A 14814-nucleotide genomic window follows, 5' to 3' on the forward strand; every position below is an offset into this window, starting at 1 on the left:
ACTCCGTGTAAACGGACAATCTCATAAACATATATGGTAGCTAATCTATAAGCATTAAACGTAGTTCTAACAGGTAGAAAATGTGCAGATTTAGTCAGGCTATCAACTATAACCCAAATAGAATCCATACCTCGAGGAGTCTGAGGTAGGCCAACAACGAAATCCACAGTCACATGTTCCCACTTCCATTCAAGAATAGGGAGAGGTTGCAGTAGACCGCCTGGTTTCTGATGTTCAGCTTTAACTTGCTGACACTGAAGACATTTGAACACATATTCTGCAATCTCCTTCTTCATTTTAGGCCACTAATAGGTTTGTTTCAAATCCCGATACATTTTATTATTGCCCGGATTTATAGCAAACACTGATTTGTGGGCTTCATCTAAAACCCTCTTCTTTAGTTTCGGAATATCTGGAATACACGTTCGGTTCCGAAACCTCAACACTTCATTTACAATGCCAAACTCTGCTTTCGGACTTGTCTCAAGCTCATCAATCACTTTCTTGAGGAATCCATTATCTTTCTGTTTCTGTTTAATTTCTTCAATGATTGTCGGTTCAGCTGCAATAGCAGTTATCAATCCACCATGTTCACACAATACCACTTTAATTTCAGACTTCTCAAAATCTTGCAAGATCTCTTTCTGCTCAGTAAGCAAACAAGCCATACTCCCTATTGATTTTCTGCTCAAGGCATCAGCAACTGTATTGGCTTTCCCGGGGTGGCACTGAATCTCAAGATCATAGTCTTTTATCAGTTCAAGCTATCTCCTTTGTCGCATATTCAGCCCTTTCTGTATAAAGAAGTATTTCAGGCTCTTGTGATTTGTGTAGACTTCACACTTTGCCCCATACAAATAATGCCGCCAGATTTTCAAAGCAAAAACAACTGCGGCCAATTCTAGATCATGTGTTGGGTAATTTTTCTCATGTGGCCTCAACTGCTGAGAGGCGTAAGTGAGAACCCTTCCGTTCGGCATTAACACACAACTCAAACCTTTATGAGATGCATCACTGAAATTTACAAAATTTTTCGTACCTGATGGTAGTGTCAAAATCGGTGCAGTGGTCAATCTTGTTTTCAATTCATGAAAGGCTGATTCTCTTTCATCGTTCCACTCAAAAGGTTGCCCCTTGCGTGTCAGTTGGGTAAGAGGCACAGCTATTTTCGAAAAATCTTTCACAAACCTCCTATAGTACCCAGCTAAATCTATAAAACTGCGGACTTCTGTTACATTGGTCAGTGTAGGCCAATTCATAATTGTCTCTATTTTCTGTGGGTCCACTGAAATCCCTTCCTTGTTGATCACATGCCCTAAGAAAACAACTTCATCCAACCAAAACTCACATTTCTTTAGTTTAGCAAACAATTTCCTTTTCCTAAGTATTTGCAGGACATTTCTCAAATGCTGTTCATGTTCAAGTCTATCTTTAGAGTATATCAAAATGTCATCAATAAAAACCACAACAAATTCGTCGAGGTAGGTTTTAAAAATTCGGTTCATTAGGTCCATAAATGCTGCCGGAGCATTAGTCACTCCAAATGGCATAACAAGAAACTCAAAATGTCCATACATAGTTCTGAATGCGGTTTTCTCAACATCTTCCGCCTTTACCTTCAACTGATGATACCCAGATCTCAAATCAATCTTGGAAAACACTTGTGATTCCTACAACTGGTCAAACAGGCCATCAATACGGGGTAAGGGATATTTATTCATTATTGTTACCTTGTTCAATTCCCGATAGTCGATACACAAGCATAAGGTTTCATCTTTCTTTTTCACAAACAACACCGGTGCACCCCATGGTGAAGTGCTAGGTCTGATAAATCCTTTGTTAAGCAGGTCTTGTAACTGTTCTTTCAATTCTTTCATTTCAGCTGTAGCCATTCTGTAGGGAGTTTTAGAAATAAGCTGGGTGCCTGATACAGTTTCAATAGTGAATTCTATTTCCTTGTCCACCAATTCCCCTGGTAGTTCATTTGGAAACACATCTGGAAATTCTCTAACAATAGGGATATCATTCAATTCAGTATTACAGATTGTTCAGACAACACATAGCACAAATAACCCTGACACCCTTTCCTGATCAATTTACATGCTTTCATTACAGATATCAAATACGGTGGAGGCACTACCCCGTTACCCACAAACACAATTTCTTCTTGTTCTGGTGGTCTAAACACAACCCGTTTTGTCACACAGTCAATGGTGGCACAATATTTAGTTAACTAGTCCATGCCCAGAATTATGTCAAAGTGCCTAAAGTTCAAGGGTAACAAGTCCACATATAGAATGGCATTTCCAATTCACATGTCACAAAAACGATAGACAGATTCACACAATACTGATTCCCCAGGTGGAGCAAACACACATAGTAGATACGGCAATAATTCTAGAGGTCTACTCAGTCTAGATGCAAATGCACATGTTACAAATGAGTGTGTTGATCCAGAGTCAATTAACACAAAGGCATCCTAATTACATATAGAAATGGTACCTGAGACAACTACGTTGGCATTCCGGGTATTGCCTGGAACAAGCGCAAAAACTCTCCCTTGTCTCACGGTATCTTCGGCGGGAGTAGATCTCGTAGCATTTCCTGGTTTTGGGACTAATGCTGTCGAACTAGAAGCAAATTTTCCACTGTTCTGTTTGCAATCTCTGGCCATATGTCCTTGTTTACCACAATTAAAATAAGCTCCTGACACACGGTAACAAACCCCACGATGCCTGTTACTACAAATAGTACACAACGGGGTTATATCTCGGAAAGAATTAAAAGTATTCGAGGAGCTCATATTTTGCTTCTTTGAAAAGAAGCCCTGCCTTTTACTACCATTCCAGTCAGTTGTCAGTTTAGTTTGTCTAGCTATATTAGCTTATGATATTATGGCCCTGTCTAGTACCCCAATGTAGGTTTCCAGCTTCAAGACATTCACCCTCTCTAGAATGTCACTTCGAAGCCCGCCTTCAAAATGTCTCGCCTTCTTATAGTCTGTATCAATCACGTGTGGCGCAAACCTGGCCAATTCAGTGAATTTGGCCTCATACTCGGCTACAGTCATACTGTCTTACCTCAGTTCCATGAATTTTGCCACCTTCCTATCCCGGACACACTATGGGGTGTACTTGTCATAGAAAATTTCTCGAAATTTTGCCCAATCAGCATCTTTGTAATTCTCACGCATTAACATCCACCATCTTCTTGCTTCGTCTTTTAACATAAAGGGGGCTAGAAGCACTTTCTGTGTCTCTGAACACGGGAACAGTTCAAACAGTTTTTCGATGCCGATGACCCAAGCTTCAGCTTTCAAAGGATCTAATCCGCCATGAAACTGTGGTGGTTTCATTTTCTTGAACTCTTTGGTGAGAGTTATGATTCAGTCATCATTCTGATTATCAAGCACAGGAGGTGCCGGAGGTGGAGGTAGAGGATGTGGCTACTGCCATTGTTGTTGCTATTCCTGTTGTTGCCTCAATGTCTCTGCTATTTCTTGAATCAGTCTTTCCATTCTATCCAGTCTGGCAGTAGAAGATTTCTCTATCTCATCACCTCTTGTTCTCTCCATCTGATTAAACTTGCATTATACTTTATACAAAAGATATACAGGTATGCATATACTAAAGAGCATACATAATCAAATAATTTGAAATGCAAGCAGTTCACAAACTTATAACACATAGTTGTTCACATTTAACAGTTAAGCGTATTCTTGATGCTTTCAGATTCATACTTATCACATGAATGTGTCCTAGATCTTTTCTGGACGCTTATTGCTGTTCTGGACAAGTGTGTGAGTTATTAACTCGTGCTCTGATACCACTCTGTCACGACCCGAACCCGCCCCTATGGGTTAAGGCCATAATCGGTCAGTAATCACGAGATTACCTATGGCCTCAAACTAAATAAAACAAAACTCATCAGAGTAAATGGGCCAAACGGAAGCAAATTTAAAACTTTGTCCATAGAGCTGTGCTTATATGCACACCATAACATTCCAAACATTTATATGTTAATAACTCACATCAAAATATGTACTAACACAGAACACTGTACATACAGGATAACACAAGTTTAAGTTAGTCGAACCCAAGACTTAAATACAAAAGTAGTCCAATGCTTTCGCCAACATAACAAAACTATGAACAAAGGACAAAGGTGAAGACAGTTTCGTGCGTGAGACGTTTGGGCTGACTCCTCAAAACTTTGACTGTTTCTCACAATTTCACCGAGGCTGGTTCTAGACGTCCCTTGGCTCACCTACATGTACATGAATGAACGTGAGCAAAAGCCCAGTGAATAATATCAAATAAGAAAGATACATAAGCAATCTTTGAAACAGTTACAGCAGACGACCTTTGGCCCAATCACTTGTATCAATCGGCCTTCAGCCCAATCATTTATGTCAATCGGCCTTCAGCCTAATCATTTATGTCAATTGGCCTTCGGCCCATTCATTCATGTCAATCGGCCTACAGCTCAATCATTCATGTCAATCGGCCTTTGGCCCAATCATTCTTGTTAATCGGCCTTCAGCCCAATCATTCTTGTCAATCGGCCTTCGGCCCAATCATGCATGTCCATCGGCCTTCGGCCCAATCATTCTTGTCAATCGGCCTTCGGCCCAATCATTCATGTCAATCGTTGTCCACCATTCAAATTAATGAACTTACAAAACTTACATAGAAGTAAACAATTGGACAACAACATATTTTAAATATCTTGTTAAGATATTACTCACAGTGATCAGCTTGTGGATTTGCCCTGGAGCTTGACCCTACACATCATATAGCACATAAAGGTCACAAACGATTCAATTCGTTCTTTAATTCACATATTCCTCTTTAGGCTTCATTCTTATCTCTTTAACTCAATTACAATGCTTAATGCATGCCTAAGAGTGCTTGCAAGTGAAAGAGAACGGAAAACGAAACACAGAATACACTTTCAAAATTTTAGAAAACAGGGTCCCCACTCGAGCGTGGGATTTCCCGCTCGAGCAGACCCATTAGGTCTGCAAAAGTGCTGGTTGTATCATTTTTACGTTCGAGCGTGAACTCGAACGCTCGAGCGGAAGTTCATCTAACATAGCTCCCCGCTCGAGCATGAACTTCCCCACTCGAGAGGACACCATGCCTGCAAGAAAATACTAGGAGCTCGAAATCCCCGCTCGAGCGGCGGTTTCCCCGCTCAAGTAGACATCACAACTTCTGGGTTTTCCAGAATGATTCTTGAGCTCGAATTCAGCACTCTAACCAACATTTCTTGCATATCATGGCTCAAATTTCACATATACATATACTAACATGATACCAACACCAAATTACAACACAATGAAGCTCAATTTCTTGAATTACTTACATGTATGCCTCAAATTAACCCAAACTCATCACCAACACATCAAATTCAAACATGCAAAGCTCATACCTCCATGTTCTACTCTTGCATGTGAGAAATATTCTTTCATATCAACTTAATTGGTGAAGAGATGATCAAATACATGGATTTCAAACAAGATTCAACATAAATTATACACATTGTGTTCAAATATGGAAATTCATAGTAATTTCCTACATGCATGCATCTATTGACTTTAAATTCAACACATACAACTCAATCTCCTCATAAACAATTTAATTCATGTTCTTAATCATTTTTCAACCTTCAATTCACAAAATTACTAATTACAATTCATGCACTCACTTACCTAGAGGCTTAATTCTCCCAATCTATGGCAAAATCGTGAGTTTAATCCTCCAATCTTCACAATATTGAGCCTAACACCCAACTCTCCTTCTTTCTCCCTCTCTAGCCGACCCCTCCCTCTTTTTCTTGAGTTAGAATCAGCCAAGTAGAATAACAAAGAGGATGTTTGAGTACATAGTGCCCCACTAAGTCACATTAATTTAATAATAGACAATTGAGCACTTTATGATTAATTAAATCAATTTAATTTGATCCGAATCAATTTCCAAATTAAATTTTACCGTAGGCTCTAAAAATTATGCCAATCACAATGGCGTAATCAATTTCGGGTTCTGTGGCCGATAAGGTCTTCAATTTAATTTCCAAAGCAGATAATCAAACATATATTCCAATGGTGAACAGATAGAAATTCAAAACCACATATTTTCACATAATGGTACACACAATCATATCAAACACATAATCATATTCATATTAAGGACCAATTATCATACTACGGGACAGGGATATTACAAGATTGGTGTCCTACCTAGTAATTTATCAATTCTTTGTATTTTCTGTAAGTATTAGAATGAATCAGTGAATCATTTATTGTTGTTTTGTCCTTTTGCTTCGAGATTGTGGTCTGCTATGTTGAGTTGGTGGGACTTTCAAGGGGCTTTTCCAAGTTCAATTGATAGCTTATGTCTTTGGTGGGATGGTTTTAGGCTCTACATTAAGGAGAGGAAGATTTGGAGAGCTATTCCACTCGTTGTTCTGTGGTCCTTATGGAAACATAAAAATGATTGTGTGTTCAATGCTTATTCACCTAATTTGCCTAAGTTGTGCGAGCTGGTTAAGATTACAATTGCACTTTGGATGTTACCTGTCCTTAAGGAGTATTATCTAACTGTTCAAGACTTCTTATTTAATTTGAGGAGTATCAAATTCTGTTTGGGGAATTAGAGTCTTGGTGGTTTTCAGATTTCTGGGCATTAATCTGGCTTTTTTTTTTTTTTGGCATTAAGATGGCTTCTAGGAGAGACATGGGGATGAAGCATTTTAATGAGTTTATTGAGAAATGTGAGCTCCATGACTTACCTCTTCATGGTAGGAAATACACTTGGTGTAATGCCCAGGAAGCAGAGAAATGGAGCCGCATAGACAGAGTACTCCTCAGCCCAGAATGGTTGATTAGCTTCAGATTGAAGTTATGGGGCTTGCCTCGACTAGTTTCTGATCACTGTCCTCTGCTGCTGATGGAAGATGAAAGAGACTGGGGTCCCAAGCCTTTCAAGTTTCTCAATGCCTGGACTCTCCATCCAAGCTTCTCTAAGTTCTTTGTTAACATTTGGAGCAGCACTACTGTTACAGGGTGGGCCGAATTCAGAATTGTTCAAAAATTAAAGCAGCTAAAGACAGAGTTAAAAAAATGGAATGTTGAAGTGTTTGGACATGTCACATCCAAACTCAAGGCTCTAGAGGCGGAATTGCATACATTAGACATCTTAGCAGAGGATGGACTATTGGATGATTCTGGGAGGTCAAGAAGAAGAGTGGTCAGAGGTGAAATGTGGCATTTGCTCAGAATGGTGGAGTGGATTTGGCATCAAAAATCCAGATTGAACTGGACTCTAAATGGGGATAAGAATACTAGATTCTTCCATGTTTTTGCTAATACCAGACAGAGTAGAAACATGATCAGCTCTATAGTAGTTAACGGCGTGCCTTATGAGGATCCTAGCAGGGTTCAATTAGAGGTCTACCAACACTTCAAGAAGCTGTTTACTGAGGATTGGGTCAGCAGACCCGTTTTGGGAGGGCCATTCAACACCATTGAGGCAGACTATGTTTCTCATCATCTTGTTGCAGAGTTCAGTGAAGCTGAGGTGTTGGCTGCAATTAAGGATTGTAATACTAACAAAGCCCCTGGCCCCGATGGTTTCAATCTGTTGTGTTATCAGAAATTTTGGAAGACTATGAAGCCTGAGATCATGCAATTCTTTGCAGACTTCCACACAAATAGCAAACTGACTTATGGGATTAATAGTACTTTCATTAGTTTAATTCCTAAGTTGGAAAATCCCTCCGGCCTATCTGATTACAGACCCATTAGTCTTGTAAGCTCCTTGTACAAAATTTTGGCAAAAGTGTTAACACATAGACTGAAGCCAGCTCTATCCTCAATTATTGGTGAAACTCAAATTGCTTTCATCGGTGGAAGAAACATCCTTGATGGGGTGTTCATTGCCAATGAAGTAGTGGATGGCTGGAAGAAGACCAACAAGAATGGTTTGATCTTAAAGCTAGATTTTGAAAAGGCTTTTGATTCGGTTAACTGGGAATTCTTGTTCTCTCTGCTATCTAGTTTTGGGTTTGGCAACAAATGGATCTCTTGGATGAAAACTTGTGTGTCTACAGTAAGGATTTCCATTCTCGTGAATGGTGCTCCAACAAAGGAATTCTCACCACAAAGAGGGCTAAGGCAGGGCGATCCGTTATCACCTTTCTTATTCAATATTGTGGCTGAGGGGTTAAACATTCTTTTGGTCAGAGCAATTAATCTTGGCATTCTTAGAGGTGTTCATGTCGGATCCAAAGATGTCCTCTTGTCTCACCTTCAATTTGCAGATGACTCAATTCTTTTTTCTGAGGCAGATTGGGATCAAATGGTACTTATCAAAAGAATCCTTAGGTGCTTTGAAATCCTTTCTGGGCTTAGAATTAATTATCACAAAAGCGTGGTGTGTGGCGTCGGTGTGTCTGATTCTTTATTGCTCTCCTTTGCTCATCTCCTTAACTGTAAAGTTCATAGCCTTCCTTTGAAATTTCTGGGTCTGCCTCTAGGTGCCAATCCTGGTAAAAAATCTACCTGGAAGCCTGTGATTGACAAGATCAGATCTAAACTCTCAGGGTGGAAGAGGAAACTGCTATCCTTTGCAGGTAGATTAACCCTAATCAAGTCTACTCTATCTAGTTTACCAGTGTACTTTCTTTCTTTGTTTAAGATGCCAGAAGGTGTGGCAAAAGAATTCGAAAAGATTGAGGCAGCTTTTTTATGGGGCAGTAATGATCTTAAAAGGAAAGTGCATTTAGTGAAATGGGGGGAGGTAACCAAAAGCTTGAACCAAGGGGGCCTGGGTATCAGAAGAATAAGAGATATGAATGCTTGTCTATTGCTCAAATGGTGGTGGAAATTTGGAACTCAAGTAAACTTTCTTTGGAGGAGAGCTATCTGTAGCAAATACAATATTGATGAGGCTAGTTGGCATCCACCTCTAAAGCCCTCCTACAAACATTCTAGAGTTTGGAAGGACATATTATCTATTGGGATTCATAGCACAAATGTTTACAATTTCTATATAGATAACTGCCAAATCCAAGTGGGGGATGGGAGTAGGATTAAATTTTGGCATGACAGATGGTGTGGCAGCTCTAGTCTCAAGTCTTCTTTTCCCCTTCTCTTTAATCTTTCTACAGATAAAGAAGGTTCTCTACAACAGTTCATGGCAAGAAAGTCTAGCCCAAACAATTGGAATTTTCCTATTAGGAGAGTGCTTTTCAGCTGGGAATTGGTAGAAGAAGCTAACTTACTTGGTCTACTATCTTCAGCTCCATCTCTGTCAATTGACAGGGCTGATCATCTTATCTGGGCTTCAGCATCTACTAGTCCTGGTGTTTTTTCCGTGTCCTCTCTTTACTCTGCCTCTAACTCTATCCTAGGGCCTCATTCTAACATTTGCAAGCATATTTGGAATGGGGCTGTCCCCCCTAAGGTTTCATTCTTTACTTGGCTGGCCTGGAAAAACAAAGTCAAGACAGCAGTGTTTATGCACAGAATTGGCATCTTAGATGCTTCTGCTTCTCTCATCTGCCCATTTTGTCGTTCTGAACCTGAATCTGCTGTCCATATCTTGCTTCATTGCCCATTTTCTTGGTTGATTTGGTCATCTATAATCAATGAGTGGGGGTTCTCCTGGTGCATTCAAGGATCAGTGGATGATCTTCTCCAATGGTGGATGACTGTCAAGCTCAAAAATTTTGATAGGTTAATTTGGAGAGCCATCCCCCTTATCGCTCTTTGGTCGCTTTGGAAACTTAGGAATGAATGTGTCTTTGCAGAAGCTCAACCTAGTCTCTCTGGATTGAGTGAAAATATCAAAATTAGAGCTGTACTTTGGCTGAAAGCATCTATTAAAGATCTTCCTTATTCCGTTGATTATTTAACTTTCAACTGGCGCCAAATCAGAGGATGTTCTTAACTGTTCCGAGCTGCTCTGTGTTGAAATCTGGGTTTGTCATGGATGTCCAGTGGCTGGGGATGGTCTGCTAGTGTTTGGCTGTTGTCTTCTTGTTTTTGTCTTGTTTGGTTCTGCTCTGTTTGTTGGTTTCTCACCATCTTGGAGCCTCGAGTGTGTGCTAGCAGATGATTGGGTGTGCGTTTTGGTGCCAACCTAGTTGGGATCCAAATGTTTCACTGTGATGCTTTTTGCACCCTCTTCTTTATTGATGTATTCTTATCTTTCTTGTTATGTTTTTCATCAATAAAGCTTTTCTTTTGCCGATCAAAAAAAAGATGGCTTCTCACCAACTTTGTTTGGTCCTTGCCGTTTGTGCAAGCTTACCATTGCCTTCAGTCCTTTATTGTTTGATGTCATTGTATTTGTTACTTAATTATCATCAATAAATCTATTTTTGGCTGTTTTAAAAAAAGTTGGACTTGAAATTTGCAAATATGTTCTATTTATTGAGAAACCTTGTATGCAGGTCTATGAGAGGAGTTGAGTTGATAAGGGGTCAATACTTTTTACTAGAGAATTAATAAGCTAGAATATGAAGCTTAAGCTCATTGTTTTTTTTTTTGGTCAAGACCAATCTTAGCACACTTTTATTCAGAATGGAGTAATTTAGTGTCTTGTAATCTCAGAATGCTCATTTTACTACAAACCCCATCTTAAGAAACAAATAAATTAATTGGAGGTAAGTAAGTTTGACCTCTTTATTTTACAATTGATTTTGAGTGTGTTTGAAACCAAGCCTATCAATGTTCAAACTGACCTAGTTTAGTTCGTCTTGCAGTCCTAGTGTATATCGTAAGGACATTAGAAGAATTATTTATGGTATCTCAACTTGACATTTTAATTAACTCATGTATTGAATTGGCACATCTTTAAAAAAAAAAAAAATGCTTATTTGAAATAAAATAGAGAGACAAGAATGGATTTCTTTTGGCATAGAGGAATGAGGATCTTCCTACCTTTGCTATTGCAAAAAATCACAAGCAATCCTAATTGTATGTGTTGCTTTAATATCTTCCATGAAACTTTAGTTCCAAACAATAACCCAACTTGAAATGAACATAGCATAGTTAATGTTAGATTGATCATATACATTGCTAGGCTAATTTCCAGACAAAGTTTTCTGGATGATTGGTGACTTAATATGGTATTAGAGCTCTGGTTCATGGGGGTCATAAACTCAAATCTCATTTTCATAATTTATCTATGTCATTCTGCAGTCTATCCTCATGCACCCTAATAATGTCTCGATCTATTCTCTTTATTCTCTTCCTTATTGAAATGGCTACTATATTAAATTGTCTAAATAAACTTTTGAGATTATTGGCGACTTAACACTTACATAGTGAAAGGCGAATTAACAAATTAAGTAGCATCACTAGTGCATGATAAATTTCTTCAATTTTTAGAGAACCAAGTTAAGTTAGCATGGTGTGATACATCCTAATGAGGATCATTATTGAGAAATTTTAGAAGGTTTGTATGCTTACAACTTATGTAGTTAATAAATTTGGAATTATACAATGCTTATGCACTTATATTACATGTTTACCAATTTTTGCTAGGGTTCTATAATTGTCACGGGATCTAAAAGACATGAGGTTGTGAGCATATCACCTTGTCATATGTACTAGTAGTTTGTGATTGGTGTGACATTGGTATTAAGAAATCTTTATGAAATGTGTTGTTGTTTGTCACATTAATTTTTGAGCAAATTATATAGGTAGTCCTTGTATTTTTCCATTTACATCAATTTGGTCCATATAGTTTTAATTAGCATGATTTTACTTGTTCATTTTTAATATTATGTCATTTCAATCCAATCATTAACCCTAGTTAGAGATTTTTAACAAAATATGTACACGTGAGAGGCATATCGCATATCTCTATGGGCAAAATTTTAAATCCACCTCAACTACTATTCCTTTCAACAACTCACCAACACCTATAGCCACCTATATCCAAACCTCATTTGCCTCGTTCCCTCATTACCACCAAATCTTCCACCCCACTACATTCATTTGGCATAAGATTTGTACTCGTAAATATGCAAGTGCTCTTCACTACATCAAAATGTAGTTTGTAGTTTATTTTTTTATTTATTTTTATTTTTTATTTTTTTATCAGACAATAAGTTCATTTTGAGAAGCCATTATGCACGGCTTCTTCGAAAAAAAATTGCTACCATGTAACGAAAAAATATTTTTTATTAACCTATTAAATGCCCACAATTAATAAAGAAGGCTACAAGTTTACATTTGACCTCATTATCATATACAAACACTACACCCTCCTCGTTATAGTGATATACACTCTGATTATGCAGAGATCATTTACCCTTTAATCACTCCCATCATTGCCAAACCAATCCTCCACTTCTTTGTCTCTATGCAAAAATCAAATTTCAACCTTCAATGCACTGTCCTCTACAAATCTCCATGGCCCTTCAATGACGACAATTTGTCAACAACCATAAATCAATCACAAATTCTCTTCCACAACACTATGCCTCTCACATATATATAATTCGTTCTATTGCAATTTTAAAAAAATAATATGTATATATGTATGTTGGGTTATAACATGAGAAACTGGATTTTGCAGTGTCTGTAACTCTAAAAGAGAAAACAATGGAAGGGGAGAAAAAGAGAGAAAAGAAGGAGGTCAAACGAAAAGAAAGGAAAGGGGAGAAGAAGAGAGAAAAGAGTAAGTCAAAAGAAAAGAAAGGAAAGAGGGGTGAGAGATAAGAGTGTGTCCACTCAATGAGTTAGTAAACTCAAATTGACTTAACGCATTGAAGGTGTCTTGTCAAAATTACCTCTTTGTAGAGGTCATGTGTAGTTCACATACCCTATGTCAGTTCAATTTTTTAAGGTCTATTATTAATTAGATTAAATTGATATATGATTTGAAATTACGAAGCAAAATCAAGCTAATTGAAACTTAGACAACAAAATGACAAAAAAAGACTAGGTACAAGGGCCATGGTATAATTTGCAATTACATTTGTTATTTATTTATTTTTTTAACACTTTGTCATTGAAAAGTTTATTTGACTATATCACTCTTATGACTAATTTGCAATATAACCAAAAACTCTTTTTTTTTTTTTTTTTTTTTGATCAGTAAAGAAAAATTTCATTAATAATATGAAATTAAAGGTTAGGCAGATGACATGCATCGAGAGAGATTCGAAAAGTACAAAATACCCCTACTACTGCTACTCACATCCATACAACCAATCCTTTGACCTCACGAAATTTTTTTTTTTTAAACAAAAAAGTTAAGAAGAACTTAACTATAAAACTATAACCAAAAACTCTTGATTCAATCTTTGCGAAATATCAGGCCAAGCAACTTTCAAGTTTCAACCCAAATTGTTATTTGTGCAAGTATTTATGTAGCAGCTTCCGAGGATCTTTTTGTGTTACATTTATTTGTCTTATGGTTATTATAATCGGGATGACATTCTTTTTTTCTAACAATTTTTTTTTTTTTTAATTGAGAATTGTGACAAAACAATTGCTGCCCGAATCTCTATTACATATGGCATTTGCAACTTCCAAGATTGAAGTAAATCCTCTTCTGAATATCAATTATTTATCAAGTTCATACGTCTATTTAAATTGTCATTTTCTCATTTTAACCATTTTTAATTTTGTTTTTATTTTAATGTCCATGCAATTTGTTTTCTTGATTTAACGTCTATAACATTAATTATAGGTCTATATAAATTGTCATTTTCTCATTTTAACCATTTCTCTCTTATCATATTTATTATGTTGAAATTTTTATTGATAAGAGAATCTTTACAGATATATAACAATTAGTAGCTTCCAAGATCCGCGACACAATTGACACGAATTGTCATTAGCGGCAACTAATAATTTAGTAACTTTCAAGAAATCATTGGCATGTCCATAATTTTGTCACCGTAATTTGTTTGATCATTTTTTTTCAAATGATGTAAAATATATGGTATCATCTTACTCATTATTTTAGTGCGCTTTTGAACAATTGGTTGGTAAACCAATGCAACGTATGACATTTAGCATAATCTAATATTATCAAGGTAAAATGTAACTTAAAAGTGGTAATTGTGCCTTCAAAATTTGTAGCGTTGAGTAATTTTAATTTTGAAAAAAAAATTGATATAGGTTAATATTTACGCAAGTTAATCATATGACAAACTGTTATTTTATATTTCACCTATTTTGGTCATAGAATGGGGTATGTTTTTCCTTCTATTGCTTTGTCATGTTGCCGAATTCTTATTTACAATTTGGTCAACAAGAAAATTTTTTATCTTCTACTTTCAAGGGGATGGAGTCACTGTTCTGCTAAAGGTACAACAGTAACTGTTGTATCTCAATTTAAAGTGTATTATGAACTTATTTTTATGATTCGAACCGTCATTTTGTAAGGTTTGTTGAGTACTTCATGTCTACCAAAAATCATATTAATCGAATATCAATAACTATATGATTGAATAGCATATTGTTTATGCTATTCTCAAAAGAAAAATTTATTGTTTATTTTTTTGGTTATCGATAATATAGTTATTGATATCCGATTAATATGATTTTGGTAGGCATGAAGTACTCAACAAACCCTACAATATGAACGGTTTGAATCATAAAAATAAGCCAATAATACACTTTAAATTGAGATACCACAGTCACTGCTATGCTTTTACTACAGCAATGACTCCATTTTCTACTTTCAAATGGTTTTATAGAAACATTGTAATTTTTTACGCAATAACACGACACTAAAAATAGACATTTCAAAATTAAGTTATTACTAAACTAATAATTTTTGAAAA

The sequence above is a fragment of the Camellia sinensis genome, chromosome 7, assembly GCF_055761805.1.
Source record: "Camellia sinensis isolate YWXY chromosome 7, ASM5576180v1, whole genome shotgun sequence".
In the NCBI taxonomy this organism is placed as follows: domain Eukaryota; kingdom Viridiplantae; phylum Streptophyta; class Magnoliopsida; order Ericales; family Theaceae; genus Camellia; species Camellia sinensis.